The following is a 16,614-nucleotide window of genomic DNA, read 5'->3' on the forward strand; positions in this document are numbered from 1 at the left end:
TCGCGGTAAAGAAGGAATTTGGGCCTTCTTACAGAAAAGCAGTTCCTGTCTTGTCTATCAACGGGACAAGATCAGTAGTACTACCGCCCCTTGCTGGTAAAAAGGAGAAAAGAGTTGTATCAATCGACCTGATAAAACCACAATCATGTGGCCGATAACAAACAGTAGGCCAAGTGGACTCCCGATAAGTAGTAGAACACCAAGGTTTGCTACAAACACAGAGGTTCAATCTAAGAGGCTACTCACATTTGAAATGGCAACAGAACAACAACAAGGACTATGCAACAATGCTATGGAACTTAAACCTCTAAAAACCCAAATAAAAACATTTAGCAGAGACACACCAATCTACAATGAAGTAACAAATGACTATGCTGCTGCAGCAAAACACACTAATAAAGCAAACAGCAATCCTGAAACAATAGGAACAATAGACAGAACGGCATCCGGTTTCTTCATCAACTTCAATGATTCATCTGAAGATCTGAGTGAATCAAAGGAACAAACATCAACAAAAACCTTTAAAGATAAAGCTAAGGAACTTTTTCAACATCTGAAAGAAACCTATCTGATTTCTCCATGGATTGAATTCTGGGTGGCCTTAGGTGCACTTATCCTCATACTTTGGCTCATCATGGTACTATGTTTGGGACACTTCATTGAGGGAAAATATGCTAAAATGGACACAGCAAGCCAGAAAATCAACTTGGTCCTCAAACCACACACGTCTTCACACGTCGAGAAAAGAGAACTTTCTTCAGTCAACTTCACAGCCAACCCTATACCCGGTGGGGTAGCATGGGACAATACTGATTATGAAATCTATGGTCCGGTTGAAATCCTGAAGTATCCACATCAAATCAAGATCTCATTGAGTGACTTTGTAAAACCAAGCTCAGTTGGTGATGATTGGGACGTTGAAAGCATTAATAATATGATGTCTGACCTAGTGATGTCTGCTAAATTTACAAAACATGATTATTTGCAGGGTTCGTCTAATTATGATAAAATGTTCTGCTATAATCACTATAGTAATCATTATCTGCATAAATCTGCACAACCTAGAAATGTTTTAAATTATAATCAATGGGAACACTGAGCAACCCCTCCAAAAGGTAGCTCAAGAACTTTTTATGACAAATATTCATATTTTTCAGGGTTCAACACAAGTAATGCAGAAACATTTTATTTCAAATTATCGAATAAGACAGGTACAAAGACCATGCTTACAAACACTAAATTGATATATTCAGACTAATTTTTTGAGCAAATGAGTACATTTGGTTTTGATTACTGGGACAAAAATGTTGAAGTAAAAAGTGTTTGGGGTACAAAGGAATGGCAAGTACAAGGTATAGAATCATTGTTTAGAGCCTGCATGATCCCAGAACAAATTATATTTTTGAATGACACTGTTCAACAAACTACCTGTCTTGGCCTAGCTAAAATCAAAGACTTAAACAAACCGTCTATTCCAAAGCCATCAATGAACGGTAATATATCTTTAGATGAGGAGATAGACGTAAACCATATATTAAGCCAAAACAGAACACATCCTGATTGTAAACAGTGGTTGATCTGGCCCACAGATACTAATAACTGTCAAGACAGATTCCTGAACAAAATCCAGGGGTTCACATTGACCAAGCCAGACCCTAGATATTCCCAAAGACAACACCCAGGGATAATTACCACGTACAGTGTGGGCAAGCTCTGCCTTCAATGGCTACAAACATCCACACTGGCAGAAATTAAGCAACACCTAACTTTACTTACTGATGGTGCTGACTTGCGTGATTTCATTATGGGACCGCGCAAACAGCGTCAAAAACGCTTCATAGCAGCCTCTGTATATGCAGCTTATAACGAAGCCTGGAAAATAACTCAAATTGAAACTTCAGAGAGAATACGGGAAATTGACCGTATTAATTTGGAAAAATCACTTTCTGTAGTGGACAATGGGTTAATGACTCTGTCCTCCAGAATATACTCTTTAGACAGCATTGTGTCTTCAGCAATCGACATAATATCGCAAGACTTACTGTTGTTACAACACGGTCAGTCCCAATTGCGTTCTATTGTACAACTTGGCTGGACGTTACAAAATCTGCGTTCAGGCTATGTGCCTTGGCGTTTAATCAACACAACGTCACTATTCAATATCTTTAACCTTACTGATAAACAAATCAGTATGGCACAGAAGGGTGCTGATTATACAATCCTGAGCATTGAGAAACTCGAGAGATTACCATTGACAATGTCAGAACGACCTGTCAGTGAATGGATAATACATGTAATAATTAATATTCCAATATCTACTTTCAGGTTTCAATACTGCCAAAAATATATACAGGCTGGCATGTACGAAAAATTGGGTAAAGGGTACATTAAGTCAACATGGAACTTGCCCTATTCACATGCATGTGTCAGTAATAAAGGCCAGAAAGTGTTTCTTAGTGGCAATAATTGTGCGATGTCACTAAGCGGTACACTTCTGTGTAATGGTATTAGTTTACACGGAGCCTGTGAAGGGTCCTCAAATAACCTTTCATGTCACCAGCTAGGCACATCTGCGACACAAATAGAACCATTCTTTAGGTAGACTATCGAACGGGAGTTACATTATAATTGTAGACCGCAGATGTTGTAGCTTGGTGCCCGGAATACCTTATCTCATAACTACGACTGCGAAGGTCATGTGCTGTGAACGAGTATTGTTCCCCAGCGCAATGCCAGACAGGGAGGCAAGGTTATGGCCGAATTTGAAAATTGCTTCTATTCGAATTGATACTTTAAGCAGAATGAAAACAGTGCTCCTTCAGACGCCGACCAGGCTCACGTCATCAAAAGAAACGTATGATCTCCAAGTTGCAAGGACAACGGCAGAGATCCATTCATTGTTATCAACTAATTCCCCCATACATTTCGCAGAAATCCTGAACGAAATCTTAAATATTTCTGATACCAGTGGAGTCTCAAATGTATTTAAGACAGTGTTTTCGGGGGCTTTAACACCATTTAAAACCATTCTGGGTATTTTTCCGGACTTCGTCCATTCCATCTTTGGTGGACTTCCTCTCCTTTTGGGACTAGTGGCAGGAATCCTATTTTTGATCCTGTTATTTCGCTATGGCAAACCGTGTCACAGACAAAACACCTGCGACAAGGGAAGAAACAATCCTAGCCATTGGATACCGGGACCGGATATCTAAATTCCTTGGACTGTCCCGGCTTAGAGACCTGAACATGACTTGGTTTCTTTCATTTAGACCAATGTGGCAAAGCTGTGTTTTACCTGTATTAAGGTGCTTGCTATGCGGAGAAGAATGCGTGTTGGACACCTGTCTGACGCTACAATCGATGCGCCAATGGATGCAGAAACTTTGTTGGGTCCGGTCACGGCTCATGCATTGTGCTGTCCCCAGCGGCTACCAATCCTGATGACGGCATTCGTGGAGACTTCACCACTACGATTGAGGGGTAGTGAGGTTCAAGATGAAAGCAGCATCGATCAGGTACGACCTTCTGTCAGCTATGCTGATCAAAACATCAATGGAGGCAATCATGCTCATGAATGCATGGTAACATCTTTTTCCGAGTTAGTGGAACTCTCACAGGAAGCTGTTGACAGCTTTTTCGACAGTCTAAATAATATGATGTTCTCACCAGAGCAGAAATAATGACTTTTGAGCAAGCTAGCACACGGCGTTCCCATCACCCTGAATTTGGCCTTCAACGTTAATGATAAAGTAACATGAACAATTTTTTTCTCCAGTTTACGGAAAACAGATTTTTTTTCACAAATCCCCAAAATATTTTATAGTTTTTCGGGACACTTATCTTCTGCTTAAAGTAGAATCTATTCTTAGAGAACTAAATTTCTATTTTAGGAACTTTAGAGACATTAACTGCCCTCTGGCATGTTCATGGGTACTTTATTTTGTGATGAAATGGTCTCGCATTTTTTTCTTCTGTATTAAGAGCCATTTCATGTGTTATTTTTCAATATATTATTAATATTGATGTATGAATATGCGTGATTAATTTAGCATTTTTCTACTGCTTGAGTGCATATAGTGCTTATGATTATTTTTTTCTCGTGTATTACATAATTTCAAAATGCATATGGATGTATTTTGAGGTGGTACGGTATACACATACACTACTGTATATTTACTATGCCTAGATTTGTAAATATGGACATAGTCTGCGTGGAGTGGGTGTGATGTATTCCTATAGGTTCTGTATCGATCCCCCTATTCCTGACCCTGTTCTGGTTAATAATTAACTAGCAGCCATCCCATGGTACAAAAACCGTTATCTGATTAAGCCACACCACGGCACAGGAACGCGTTATCTGATTAGGTCATAACGCTTGCCATCTAATTAGGCAAGCACTATTCCTCCAGCCCCTGATAAGGCATACGGAGTTCTCTAAACAAATCAAACCTATGACAACCTGGGAAAATCCCTGCGGCCATTGTTTTGATTTCACCGAGAACTTCAGTGAAGAATGTGCTAACGACCAGTCCGTATGACATCCTTATTGACGTATCTATGTCCATCCTTACGTCAATCTCGGAACCTTACAGGTATAAATATTACCGACATTGCCTTAAGCAAACACACGCGGTGGTGACGAGATCGGAGCAGCGAGACTTGCCGAAGAGGCCAGCACAGAGCGGACCCCGCTGGCGCTGCCCTGCCTTCCTGACGCGCTGAGAACGAGACGCTGCTTTTCTCCTGCCGAGAAATCCAGCTCCGGCGCTTCCAAGCGGCCCTCGCAGGCAGCTGGAATATCAAGACCAGAGACGAGAGATACCAGCCCTCAACCATTCTAGATCTCAGGTACAGAACTGAATAACCCCTTGCAGAGAATTCTTGAGTCAGTCACTTGGCAAAACAAACTTAACTTAAACTGCTACTTATCTACTCCCGCCCACGTATTAGGCTTAGGTCAGGTACACTGGGGTAGGCGTGGTTAGAAGCACCAGTTGAGTACAATTAGTCAAATGTATATATGTATGTATCTATTTTATCAATTTTAAATATCATATGGCTTAGAAACCATATCAATGCTTCTACAGTATTATTTTATACTCCTGCTTTTATTGTATGCACTTTACTTTACCATAAGTATTGCAATAATATCGATTCATTTCTCTTGTACGAGAAAAGAGACTGATCAATAAATAACATCTTTTATTGAACACGCCCGTCTCTTCCTTTTCTCTATCATCTGGTGAAACTAAGAATGCACTGAACTGACTGAGTAAAATAGGTTGTCTTTTGTTTTCACACGACTCTAGAGATACACTCTTGATTAGGGGAGAGCAAAGTTGTCATGTTCTATGGTTGTCAGAAACTAAATCCCTTCTTGTCTATCCAGGGAGGTTAACCGCATCAACGCGGTGCAGATTTCCGCGGTGCGCTGAAGAATTCAAAAACCCGCGGTTCATGACGAGCTCAGCTCGTCATGAGCGTACGAGAGGTGTACCTCATGATGAGCTGGGCTCGTCATGAGCGTCGAAGGGGTTAAATTCCTCCTTGCCTATTCGAGAAAGTTTCTAGTGAACTCTGAGCTAGCTGGCAAACCCAAAAACTTTAAGTCTAATATCGTCAGTAGAAGACCTAGTTAACCTCCGTCCTAGGTCTATACTATTGAAGGTATTATTCCAATGCGCAGAGCCTATTGGGATAATAGGAACTACACTACACGCCTTCACTACTACTCCCACCATACCCCCTACCCCACACCCCAGCAAGATGGAGCCTTCCCTCCCTCCCACAAGCACTGTGAAGCCGTTGCATTGTTCACCAAACAAACTTACAGGTAGGTAGCCATCTTAACTGGGAGGCCTGCATGTGGGGGGGAGGTCTGCACTACTACTCCCACCAAGCCCCCTGTCCCACACCCCAGCAAGATGGAGCACTCCCCCACACCACCCAGGAGCACAGGGAAGTCATTGCATTCTTCACCCTCACCTTACAGGTAGGTAACCATCTTCTCTGGGAAGCCTGTATGTTGGAGGGAGGACTGCACTACTACTCCCACCATGCCCCCTGTCCCACACCCCAGCAAGATGGAGCCCTGCCCCACACCACCCAGGAGCACATGGAAGCCATTGCATTCTTCACCCTCACCTTACAGGTAGGTAGCCATCTTCTCTGGGAGGCCTGTATGTGGGAGAGAGGCCTGCATCACTACACAAACCTCCAATTGCATTCAATGCATCGATACCTTAGATGTACGAGTAATTTATGTACCTCTGCATCATGTAATGAGGCACAGTATTGCACTTACAAAACATTTTGATGAACTGTCAATTGTGTGGTGTACAGACAGTGGATGATACACAACTAACAGATTTCTTGCACAGTGCACAACTCTGACCATTCCCCATCCAATCCACATGTGACCAAGAACTCACTGCTGAGGTCGACCAGCAGAGCCAGTCTCCACCCCCGGTACATGGACTCTCGGATGTAGACTCCCAGGATTCTTTGGACGATGAGCTCCAGGCCGGCCCATCTGGTATGGCAGGGAGCACCAGGTCCCAGGTCCCCACCCTCCCCACCACCATGTCTGCTGCAATAACAACTGCACAGCAGACCCCTGCAATTACGGCCTCCACCGCCAACAACACCACCAGTGCCACCTGCAGCACCCTCCCTGTCCCAGTGGCTGACCAGCCCACACCAACTACTGTGGACGACAAAGAGAGTGTGTGTGGACCCACAGTGGTGAGGCAACAGGTCCCTGGCAGCAGGGCAGGTGGGAGGGCCAGGGTCACCCCCAGACCTCAGGAGGTTGGCACACCATCCCTGGACCACTTCACCAGAGTCATCGGTGCCTACGAACAGGTCCAGGGACAAGGTGGCCGGTCAGAGGAACTATTACGAGAGCTCATTCTGCTGATGAGGTCCATCGACACACGCATGGGACAAATGGTGGACCTCATGGGCCAGCAAGTGGCGTTACTGAGAGACAGGCCTGCGTCCCAAACAACACCTCCACCCCCCTCTGTTGTGCTGCAGGATGACACTGCACCATCCTCCCCTGCGGCCACAGAGAGGGGTGAGTCCTCAGATGCCGTTGGCCATGCAGCAGGCCCCCCTGCCCAAGCGACCAGGGTCCTCCAAAGAAGAGCCTGGGAGTCTCTGGAGGCAAAGCACAAGCCAAACTCAAGTCACGGAGCCAGCCCTGATGGCAACCCTCTTCCCCACTGCATTGACTGTTTGGACCGTCCTTCCCCACAGTGCCTTGTGAATGGCACCTGTCTGTTGGACTGGGTCAACACATCCATGTGGTGTCTACTCTTACATCTCATTTGCCATGACTGTCAACTCACTATAACAGCACCACCCTCGTGTAAATCTGCCCGCACCCCTCACATGTCAACTATGTAAAAAAGAAACCTTACACAATTCAATTGGTTCAGCTTCGTCTTTAGTTCAATATTTACAGTGTTCAGAATGTCCATAATGTATCCAAAAAATTTACAGTATGTAGGCATGGTTAATTTCAAGGCACCTAGGGAGACAAAACAGAACAACAGTGACTGGTGTTAGTGTGGCATCACAGACAGTACACTACACCAACCATCTACATGAGTCAACAGACAGGCAACACAATGTGCAACAAGTGTCAACAAACTGAGTCCCGTATATGTTCACAGATGACATGTCACAGCCACATTTCATTACATGGGCCTGTCTGTACCATCTGCACATAGCCCTTCACGACCACAGGAATCACACCATACATAGTACAAGTTGTACCTCGTCACCCACCTTCAAGTGAAGTAGCGGGTGATGAGCTCTTGAGGCATGTCAACTCCTTCCTCCTCTCCACTGTCCTCATCACTGGACTCAGGTCCTTGGGCAGGCGGGGGTCTTTGGTCCTCATCATCATCAAGGAGAAGGAGAATCCCCTTGTGAATGGCCATGTTGTGGAGCATACAGCATGCCAAAACAATCTTACAGACCTTCCCAGGCGAGTATGACAGTGCACCTCCAGTCCTGTCAAGGCAGCGGAATCTTGACTTGAGCAGGCCAAAAGTCCGCTCAATGACATGACGGGTCCTGCCATGGGCCTCATTGTACCTGACATCAGCCGGGGTCCTGGGATGACGTAGTGGGCTTAGCAGCCATGGACGGCTAGGATATGCAGAGTCACATAAGAATGACAAACACACATTCCAATGTTGCACAGGCAGAGGGCAGCAGGTCACACACACAGCACGCCATATTATTAGGCATACTCACCAACAATCCAAGCACACTCTGGAAGCAGATTTGCCATCATCAGGGGCATAATGCTGTTCCTCAGGATGTACGAGTCATGGGCCTAGCCGGGGAATCTGGCGCACACATGCAAAATGGTCATGTCTGCCAGGCACACCACCTGCACATTGATCGAGTGATAATGTTTTCGATTGCGAAAAATGTGCTCACTCGCCTGTGGTGGCACCAGACCGACGTGTGCAATCAATGGCACCAACAACATGGGGGATGTTCCCAAGCGGATAGAAGTCTCCCTTCACGATGGCCAATTCTGCTCCCCTGGGGAAATGTATGTATCTGTCCTTATAGATCACCATGGCTGCAAGTACATCCCTCATCACCAAGCTGAACATGGGTTGAGACATCCTTGCAGCGCTGGCCACGGTCTCCTGGAAGGAACCAGTTGCAAAAAAATGGAAGACTGCCATCACTTTGTACGTTGGTGTTAAAACTGTTGGGTAGTGGCGACGAGACTGCAGGTGGGGCTCCAATAGAACACAAAGGGTCTTCAGGTGGGTCTGTCGAGGCGGAATTTGCGAATGATCGCAACATCCTCCATGTCCTCCAGCAGTGTCAAATGACGAAGGAGATTAGGCCTCCTCTTAGTTGAGATGAAAATGGACACATGTTAATGAACAACCATCATGAGATGGCCACAGCACATCCCGTTAAGGATGTCACGGAAAAAAAAACACTGTCCTGAGAAATGCGTGGCACACCACATGGGTGGACGTTTGAGCCACACAGAGGGCACACCGCTCCATTTACCATACACAAGTGCCTCAAACAACACATAGGTCAATGTGAATGCACACATACTAAACCCCACATTTCACATATGCACACCTTGCAGCTTACCATCCAGCCAATGTTTGAAAAATGAACATGACTCATACTCATCTGCTGTACCTGTCACACCTCAATGCATCATGTAAACTTGGCACACATCCACAACACAATGAACGCAGTAGTCCGCAAACTGTCAATTGTGTGTATGAGCAGATAAAAAAGCACAAGTAACTAAAAACATCATACAGTGAGACAAGCCTTGTCAAGGTCATCACTGACCCACAACACATTGATTAGTGCACACATTGTTGAGTTCACTTCAACACTGTCACGCACCATCAACCATCAAATGCACAATTAACATTGCAGGGACTATAGACGTCACACATACTCAACTATGGCACGTGCGGGCACCTGTAGAATCAATAGAATAATGGCATTCTGTGGATGATGATGTGCCCTTCACCATGTTGCCACTGTGTACGTTTTCAACAGTTCCTGATAGATATTCCCATTGCATGCCACCCTACTCGCGGTAGCTACCGCCTGGCCCCGGCGGTGTGTCACCAGCACCACCCCATACATAGCTGCGGTGGTCATTGGCATGGAGACATGCCCAAATGGCGGTGGGCATGCTCCCCCACCCTACTCGCGGTAGCTACCGCCTGGCCCCGGTGGTGTGTCACCAGCACCACCCCTTACACGAGTGCGGTGGTCATTGGCATGGAGACATGGGAATATGGCGGTGGGCATGCCCCGCCACCCTACTCGTGGTAGCTACCGCCTGGCCCCGGCGGTGTGTCACCAGCACCACCCCTTACACAAGTGCGGTAGTCATTGGCATGGAGACATGGGAAGATGGCGGTGGGCATGCTCCGCCACCCTACTCGCAGTAGCTACCGCATGGCACCAGAGGTGCTTCACCGCCATGAGCAATGCCTACAGCCAATGGGAGCGATGGTTGCGGTGGCATGTAGCAGATTTAAAAATCGCAAAAGGCGTTCCCCGCCACCGCGGAGGCGGTCATTGGATGATTCGAACGATGCACCATCGCGGTAGTGCACCCCGGGCCCCTGCGGTGCATCACCGCCATGGAGCATTGCCTACAGCCAATGGGAGCGATGATTGTGGTGACATGATACAGTTTTAAAAATCGCGGACGGCGTGCTCTGCCACCGTGGAGGCGGTCATTGGATGCTTTTGAAAGAGGCAGACCTGGACAACCAATTGTTGCAGCTTTGCACCAAAGAAACGACCCCAGGGGCTATAAATCTGTGGGAGTGAGCCTCACATTTCCACTGCTCAGAGCCTGCTGCCTGGGACCCTCTCCTGCTGCTGCCTACAGAGCCTGCTGCCTGGGACCCTCTTCTGCTGCTGCCTACAGAGCCTGCTGCCTGGGACCCTCTTCTACTGCTGCCTACAGAGCCTGCTGCCTGGGACCCATCACCACCCATTTCCACCACAGGTGTTCCATGTCCACAGGGATGGCAAGGACACAGAAGATCCGTGCCAGTCCATTCACAAGCGAGGAGCTGGAGGTCCTGGTGGACAAGGTGCTCGCACAGTCCCCAAGGCTGTATGGTGCCCCCAATGTTTTGGTAAGTCATCGTAAAGGGAGGTGTAGGGCAGAGGGGGCAAACATGTAGTTGTACTTCCGCAGTATATGCCTGAGGGTGTGGGGTTGTGTCATATACTGACAAACATGCTGTCTCCAGGGCGAAGGAGTGTGTGTGTGCCCCAATGTCACGGTTTTCCCTGCCTGCAGTTGTATGTCTGAGTGGAGTGTGTTACATTGTCAGCCATACAGAGCCACAGGATGTTGGACATGCGGGTGCCAGGACAATAATTGCTTGGCTGATTGTGTCTGTGTGCCCCTGTTGTCCGACTCAGTGTGAACCCAGTGCCCGCACACCAAGACGGGATCACATCACTGCACTTGTTATGCCCTTACTCTTGTTCATTCACACTGAAATAGGATTATGCACCATCTCAGCCCTGTATGATTTCACACGACCACACTTGTGTAGATGGATATTTTGTTGGTGAGTCCATTTACCCAGATGCCACACACATAACATACACATATGTACACAGGACTAGCTCATTGAATGCTGCCCGGTCATGCACACAGTCATTCTACGCACAGACACAGCTCGATATGTGATGTATGTAGTGGCCAGACATGCATGGGACTGGAGATGTGTGCAAGTCACAGAGGGGGTTCAGTACAGTCATCCTGCATGTCTGTAAGATTATCAGGGACCCTGTACGCCCTCATAAATGCAAGCAATCACATCTGCTTGACCCATGCAGAGTGCCCTTGTGAAGTGTACCCCAGTTTGGGATGCAGGGAGAGTACATTTGGTAATGAACCTGTGTCTAGCAACTGTACTGATAGATGTTGGTACATGACACTGTGTCACTGATCATTTCCCCTTCTTTTCTCCCATGCCTGCAGCTCAAGGTACACCAGCCTAAGGCCGTGTTGAAGGCCACTGCAGCTAAGGTGCGAGCCCTGGGGGTATCTAACCGATGACGCACCCACTGCCACAAGAGGTGGGACGACATCAGCCGGCTGGCAAAGAACGTGGCAGAGATGACCTTGGGGCTGCTACCACGCACTGGGTGTTTGGCACGGCGCAGCATGACACCACTGATGGACCGTGTCTGGGCTGTGACTCATCCTGAGCTGGAGGCACATCTGAAGGAGCACTGGCAGCAAGGCAGGGGTGAGTATTTGGGGAGGATGACTTTGGCTGGGAGCAGATACATGTGTACAGGGCCTGTGGCTGCGGTGGCCCATGTGATGTTTGTCGGGTGGAGCAGTGCTGTGTCATGTAAGTCGTCAATAACAACAAAGGGTATGACTCTTAAGCAGCAAGGCTGAGCACTTTTAAGCCAACAATCACAAAGAATTGCCAATACTGCTACTTATTCTAATTCAAATTAGAAAAGATGTGCGAAACGACCATCACTTCATCTTTAAGCTCATTTGTAACTTTAATTTAAATTTTTACATCAAACCTTGTTTTTTTCAACCAACATTTTTTTTCAATATAAACAATGCATTCACACTGTGCTCACAAATACTGTACAAAAATTATATAACACAACACTGAAAAATCACTTATATTCAACAATTCTCACCATTCTCACCATCCCACTCGTTCCACATTCATACATCCCATACTCACAACAAATGTTCATAATACACTCACATACTACAAACCAAACAATATTGCTTTACAAAATCTTCTTTTTGTTAGAAAAAGTGACTTACAATGTTTACAAGATTTTTTTCATTTGATAACCCAATTTAATTTGGATTAATCCAATTACATAAACATGCAATATACACCAAGCAATTGTTTGGTTACTCCAATGCTCTACGCGTTTCAAACCCCCTTAATTGAGGGGTTCTCATCAGGACCAAACCTCACTCTACGTGAGTTCAAAAACGGATGCCATAAATGAATCGTTAGGGAACGGTGAGTATTTTATTTTGAAATTGGCGCTCTTATTGGTTCTGCTCCGTCGGTGGCGATGTGCGTGCCCCAAACAAACGCACAACCGTAGGGTCAAGGTGGTTCTTGCCCGTCCTGCTCTAAAAACGGGGCTACTGTTTACTCCCCGATGGTAAGGATTAGTTACTTACCTGTAATCCTAGTTCTCTTCCAGGGGTATACTCATTTAAGTCATAAGCACTGAATATTCTCCGCCCAGGAGCGGGAACCCGAAACACATAACTAAATACATATACATGTGTAAATATATAAAAAATAGTACACAGTACTAAAACAAATTATACACATATAAATGTATAAACCAATAATATGCAGCCCATCCATAACCTATAGGCTAATAAGGCCATCATTACATACTTTCTGCAGCATGAAAATACACCATATAAACAATGCAATAAACAGGCATGAGCCTAAATGCATTCCACACATAGCAAAACCTTTTATTTTCATCAAAGAATCTGTAATAAAAGGCAATTAGCCTAAGCAGGCTGCATATAGAAAAAATATCCCTGTACAGATAATCAGACTGACACCTCGCCTTTAAGGCCTCAGAGAATCTGAACACTTTGCCTTTAAGGCCTCCAGGGGAACTCTACTCCCATCATGCCTCACAGGTGACAGTTAGGTCAGTTCTTTTGTACGGTACAGTAAACCTCGCAGGTATCTGCATATAGAAGTGCAATAATAATATATTAAACCATAAAAAAACCACTGCTCGTCTGGGGAGGCGGGAGGGTGCTTATGACTTTAATGAGTATACCCCTGGAAGAGAACTAGGATTACAGGTAAGTAACTAACCCGTCTCTTCCAGGGGATACTCATTAATAGTCATAAGCACTCAATAGAAGGGCAAGCTCATACCCACTTAGAAGCGAGCAAGCAGAAAATTAAGAAATAACAACATCTTTGACACACATATCTTAGCTAGAATTAGCAAATAGATTCCTGAGCGATGCCTGCCCAACCTGAGCATCTGCCTGTGTGTCTGAATCAAGACACTAATGGCGAGTAAAAGTATGAACTGAACGCCATGTAGCTGCCTTTCAGATTTCTACCATAGAAACATTTTTAAGCAGAGCTGTAGTGGAAGCCTTCCCTCTTGTTGAATGAGCCTTCGCTCTCCCTGACAAAGAGCTGTTTAACAACTGATACGCTAGGAAAACGCAAGACACAATCTATCTAGATTTTGACGTCTTAGAAGCTGCAGAGCCCGTATTAATAGGACCATGGTTAATGAACAAACGGTCTGAGTGTCTCAAAGTCTTTGTTCTGTCTAAATAAAACTTAAGAACTCTCTTAAGATCTAAAGAGTGTAGAGCTCTTTCAGGAGGATTGGTAGGATTTGGGAAAAAAGTCGGCAAGGTTATAGTCTGATTAATGGGAAATTCTGACACTACCTTGGGCAAAAAGGCAGGATGCGTCCTGAGTACCACTCTATTAGCATGGAACACAATGAAAGGTTGCTTGCAACACAGAGCCTGGATCTCGCTCGCTCTACGAGCAGAAGTAATGGCTACAAGGAACGCTACCTTCCAAGTTAAGTGTTGCAAGGAGGCCTTATTTATAGGTTCAAAAGGAGCACCCATTAACTTAGTTAACACCATATTAAGCTCCCACGGTGGGGAAGGTGACCTGACTGGCGGATACACCTTTCTTAAAATTTTCCAGAAAATCTTTCACTACAGGCATCCTAAAAAAGGAGGTCTGAGTACGCGATTTCCTGTAGGCTGTGATCGCTGCAAGGTGGACTTTAATAGAGTTAAACTGAAGACCAGACCTCGCCAAATGTAACAGATAAAGTAGAATCACCTGTTCTTGGCCATGTATAGGATCAAAACCATTGTTCTCACACCACAGAAAAAATAGTATTCATTTAAAACCATATGATTTGCTTGTAGAAGGTCGTTTCGCTTCTTTAAGGATATGCATACACTCTGGATTCAACTGCAAGTGTCCATACTGGATGACTTCAGGAGCCATGCTGCCAGGCGTAAGGAGGACAGGTTGGGGTGAAACACTCTCCCCTTCAGCTTGGACAGAAGATCCGGGCGACACGGCAACCTCCTGTGTGGCACTTCCGACAACTGAAGGAGATCTGGAAACCACCATTGGCGTGGCCACTCGGGGGCAATCAGAATCATCCTGGACCTGGTTTTGTACATCCTGTTGATTACTGTTGGTATCAGTAGGGTCGTAGGAAAAGCGTACAGTAAGTTCTGACAACAGTCTATCAAAAGGGCATTCCCTTGAGACCCGACCTGGGGAAACCTGGACGCGAAGACGGGGCATTGTACATTAGTTTACGCCCCACCACTTTCAAATGTCACCAGCCGCCCCTGGTGGTGACAGATAATGGTGTACAATTAACGACAAGTGAAATTACATTGTTTTTATCTAGTCACAGGCTTGAACATATATGCACATCTGTTTATTACCCACACAGTGATGCTATTGTGGAGCGATGGATATGATTATTAACAAAAAGGATTACAACTTGCCATTGCTAATGGAAAAGATTGTTATCTAAAGATTAAGAAATTACTATGGAGATATAGCACCACACCAAGGAATGTTGGGGACAGATCTCCCTTTGAAAAGATGAGAGGTAGGGAAGGATTAGTTACTTACCTGTAATCCTAGTTCTCTTCCAGGGGTATACTCATCAAAGTCATAAGCACTGAATTATCTCCGCCCATAAGCGGGAACCCGGAACATATAGACTAATACATATATATGTGTAAAATATATAAAAAGAGTACATAGTACTGAAATAATTATACACATATACATGTATAACTAATATTATGCAGCCTCAACCATAACTGATAGGCTAATAAAGCCATAATTACATGCCTTCTGCAGCATGAAAATAATCAATAAAATAAAATGCAAGAAAAGGACCTGAACCTTAAATGCATTCCACAGGAAACAACCTTTTATTTTCATCAAAGAACAAGTAATAAAAGGCAATTAGCCTAATCAGGCTGCATAAATAAATAACATCCCTGTACAGAAAAGGAGACTGTCACCTTGCCTTTAAGGCCTCAGAGAATCTGAACACTTTGCCTTTAAGGCCTCCAGGGGGACTTTGCTCCCATCATGCCCCACAGGTGACAGGTAGGTCAGTTATTTTGTACGGTACACAAAACCTTGCATGAACCTGTATCAGAATGCAACCATAATATATCAAAACATAATGCTACTGCTCGCCCGGGGAGGCGGGAGGGTGCTTATGACTTTGATGAGTATACCCCTGGAAGGGAACTAGGATTACAGGTAAGTAACTAATCCTTCTCTTCCAGGGGATACTCATCAACAGTCATAAGCACTGAATAGAGTAGCTAGCTCATACCCATTTCCAAGCGGGCAAGCAGAAAATAAAGAACCAAATACATTGACACATATAACAATTCAAGTAGCATGAGCAAATAAGTTTCTCAGTGATGCTTGCCCAACTTGAGCATCTGCCTGTGTGTCTGATTCAACACAGTAATGACGTGTAAAAGTATGGACAGAATGCCACGTAGCTGCCTTACAAATTTCTGCCATAGTTACATTCCTAAGAAGAGCTGTGGTAGCAGCTTTTCCCCTTGTAGAATGGGCTTTTGGTCTACCTGACAAAGACTTGTTAGCTAACTGATAAGCTAGAACAATGCAACAAACAATCCACCTAGATATAGATCTTTTGGACGCTGCAGATCGCGTATTGATAGGACCGTAGTTAATAAACAAACGGTCCGACCTACTCAGAGTCTTTGTCCTATCCAAGTAAAATTTGAGAACTCTCTTCAAGTCTAGCGAATGGAGAGATCTTTCTAGGGGAGTGGTAAGATTTGGAAAGAAGGTTGGCAACGTAATTGACTGATTAATGTGAAAATGAGAAACAACCTTGGGTAGAAAGGCAGGATGTGTCCTAAGCACTGCCCTCTTAGTATGAAACACAGTGAAAGGTTCTTTACAACATAAGGCCTGGATCTCGCTCACTCTGCGAGCAGAGGTAATGGCCACTAGAAAA

The 16,614-nt window shown here is 45.1% G+C and overlaps 1 protein-coding gene across 12 annotated transcripts in view; it reads right to left on the reverse strand.

Annotated features, from left to right (window-relative positions):
• SYCP1 (synaptonemal complex protein 1) overlaps positions 1-16,614 on the reverse strand; it is a 6,803,167-nt gene that overhangs the window by 5,742,269 nt on the left and 1,044,284 nt on the right. The gene's annotated exons all lie outside the window — the stretch shown is intronic.

The sequence above is a fragment of the Lissotriton helveticus genome, chromosome 5_1 (genome assembly GCF_964261635.1).
Source record: "Lissotriton helveticus chromosome 5_1, aLisHel1.1, whole genome shotgun sequence".
Taxonomy (NCBI): domain Eukaryota; kingdom Metazoa; phylum Chordata; class Amphibia; order Caudata; family Salamandridae; genus Lissotriton; species Lissotriton helveticus.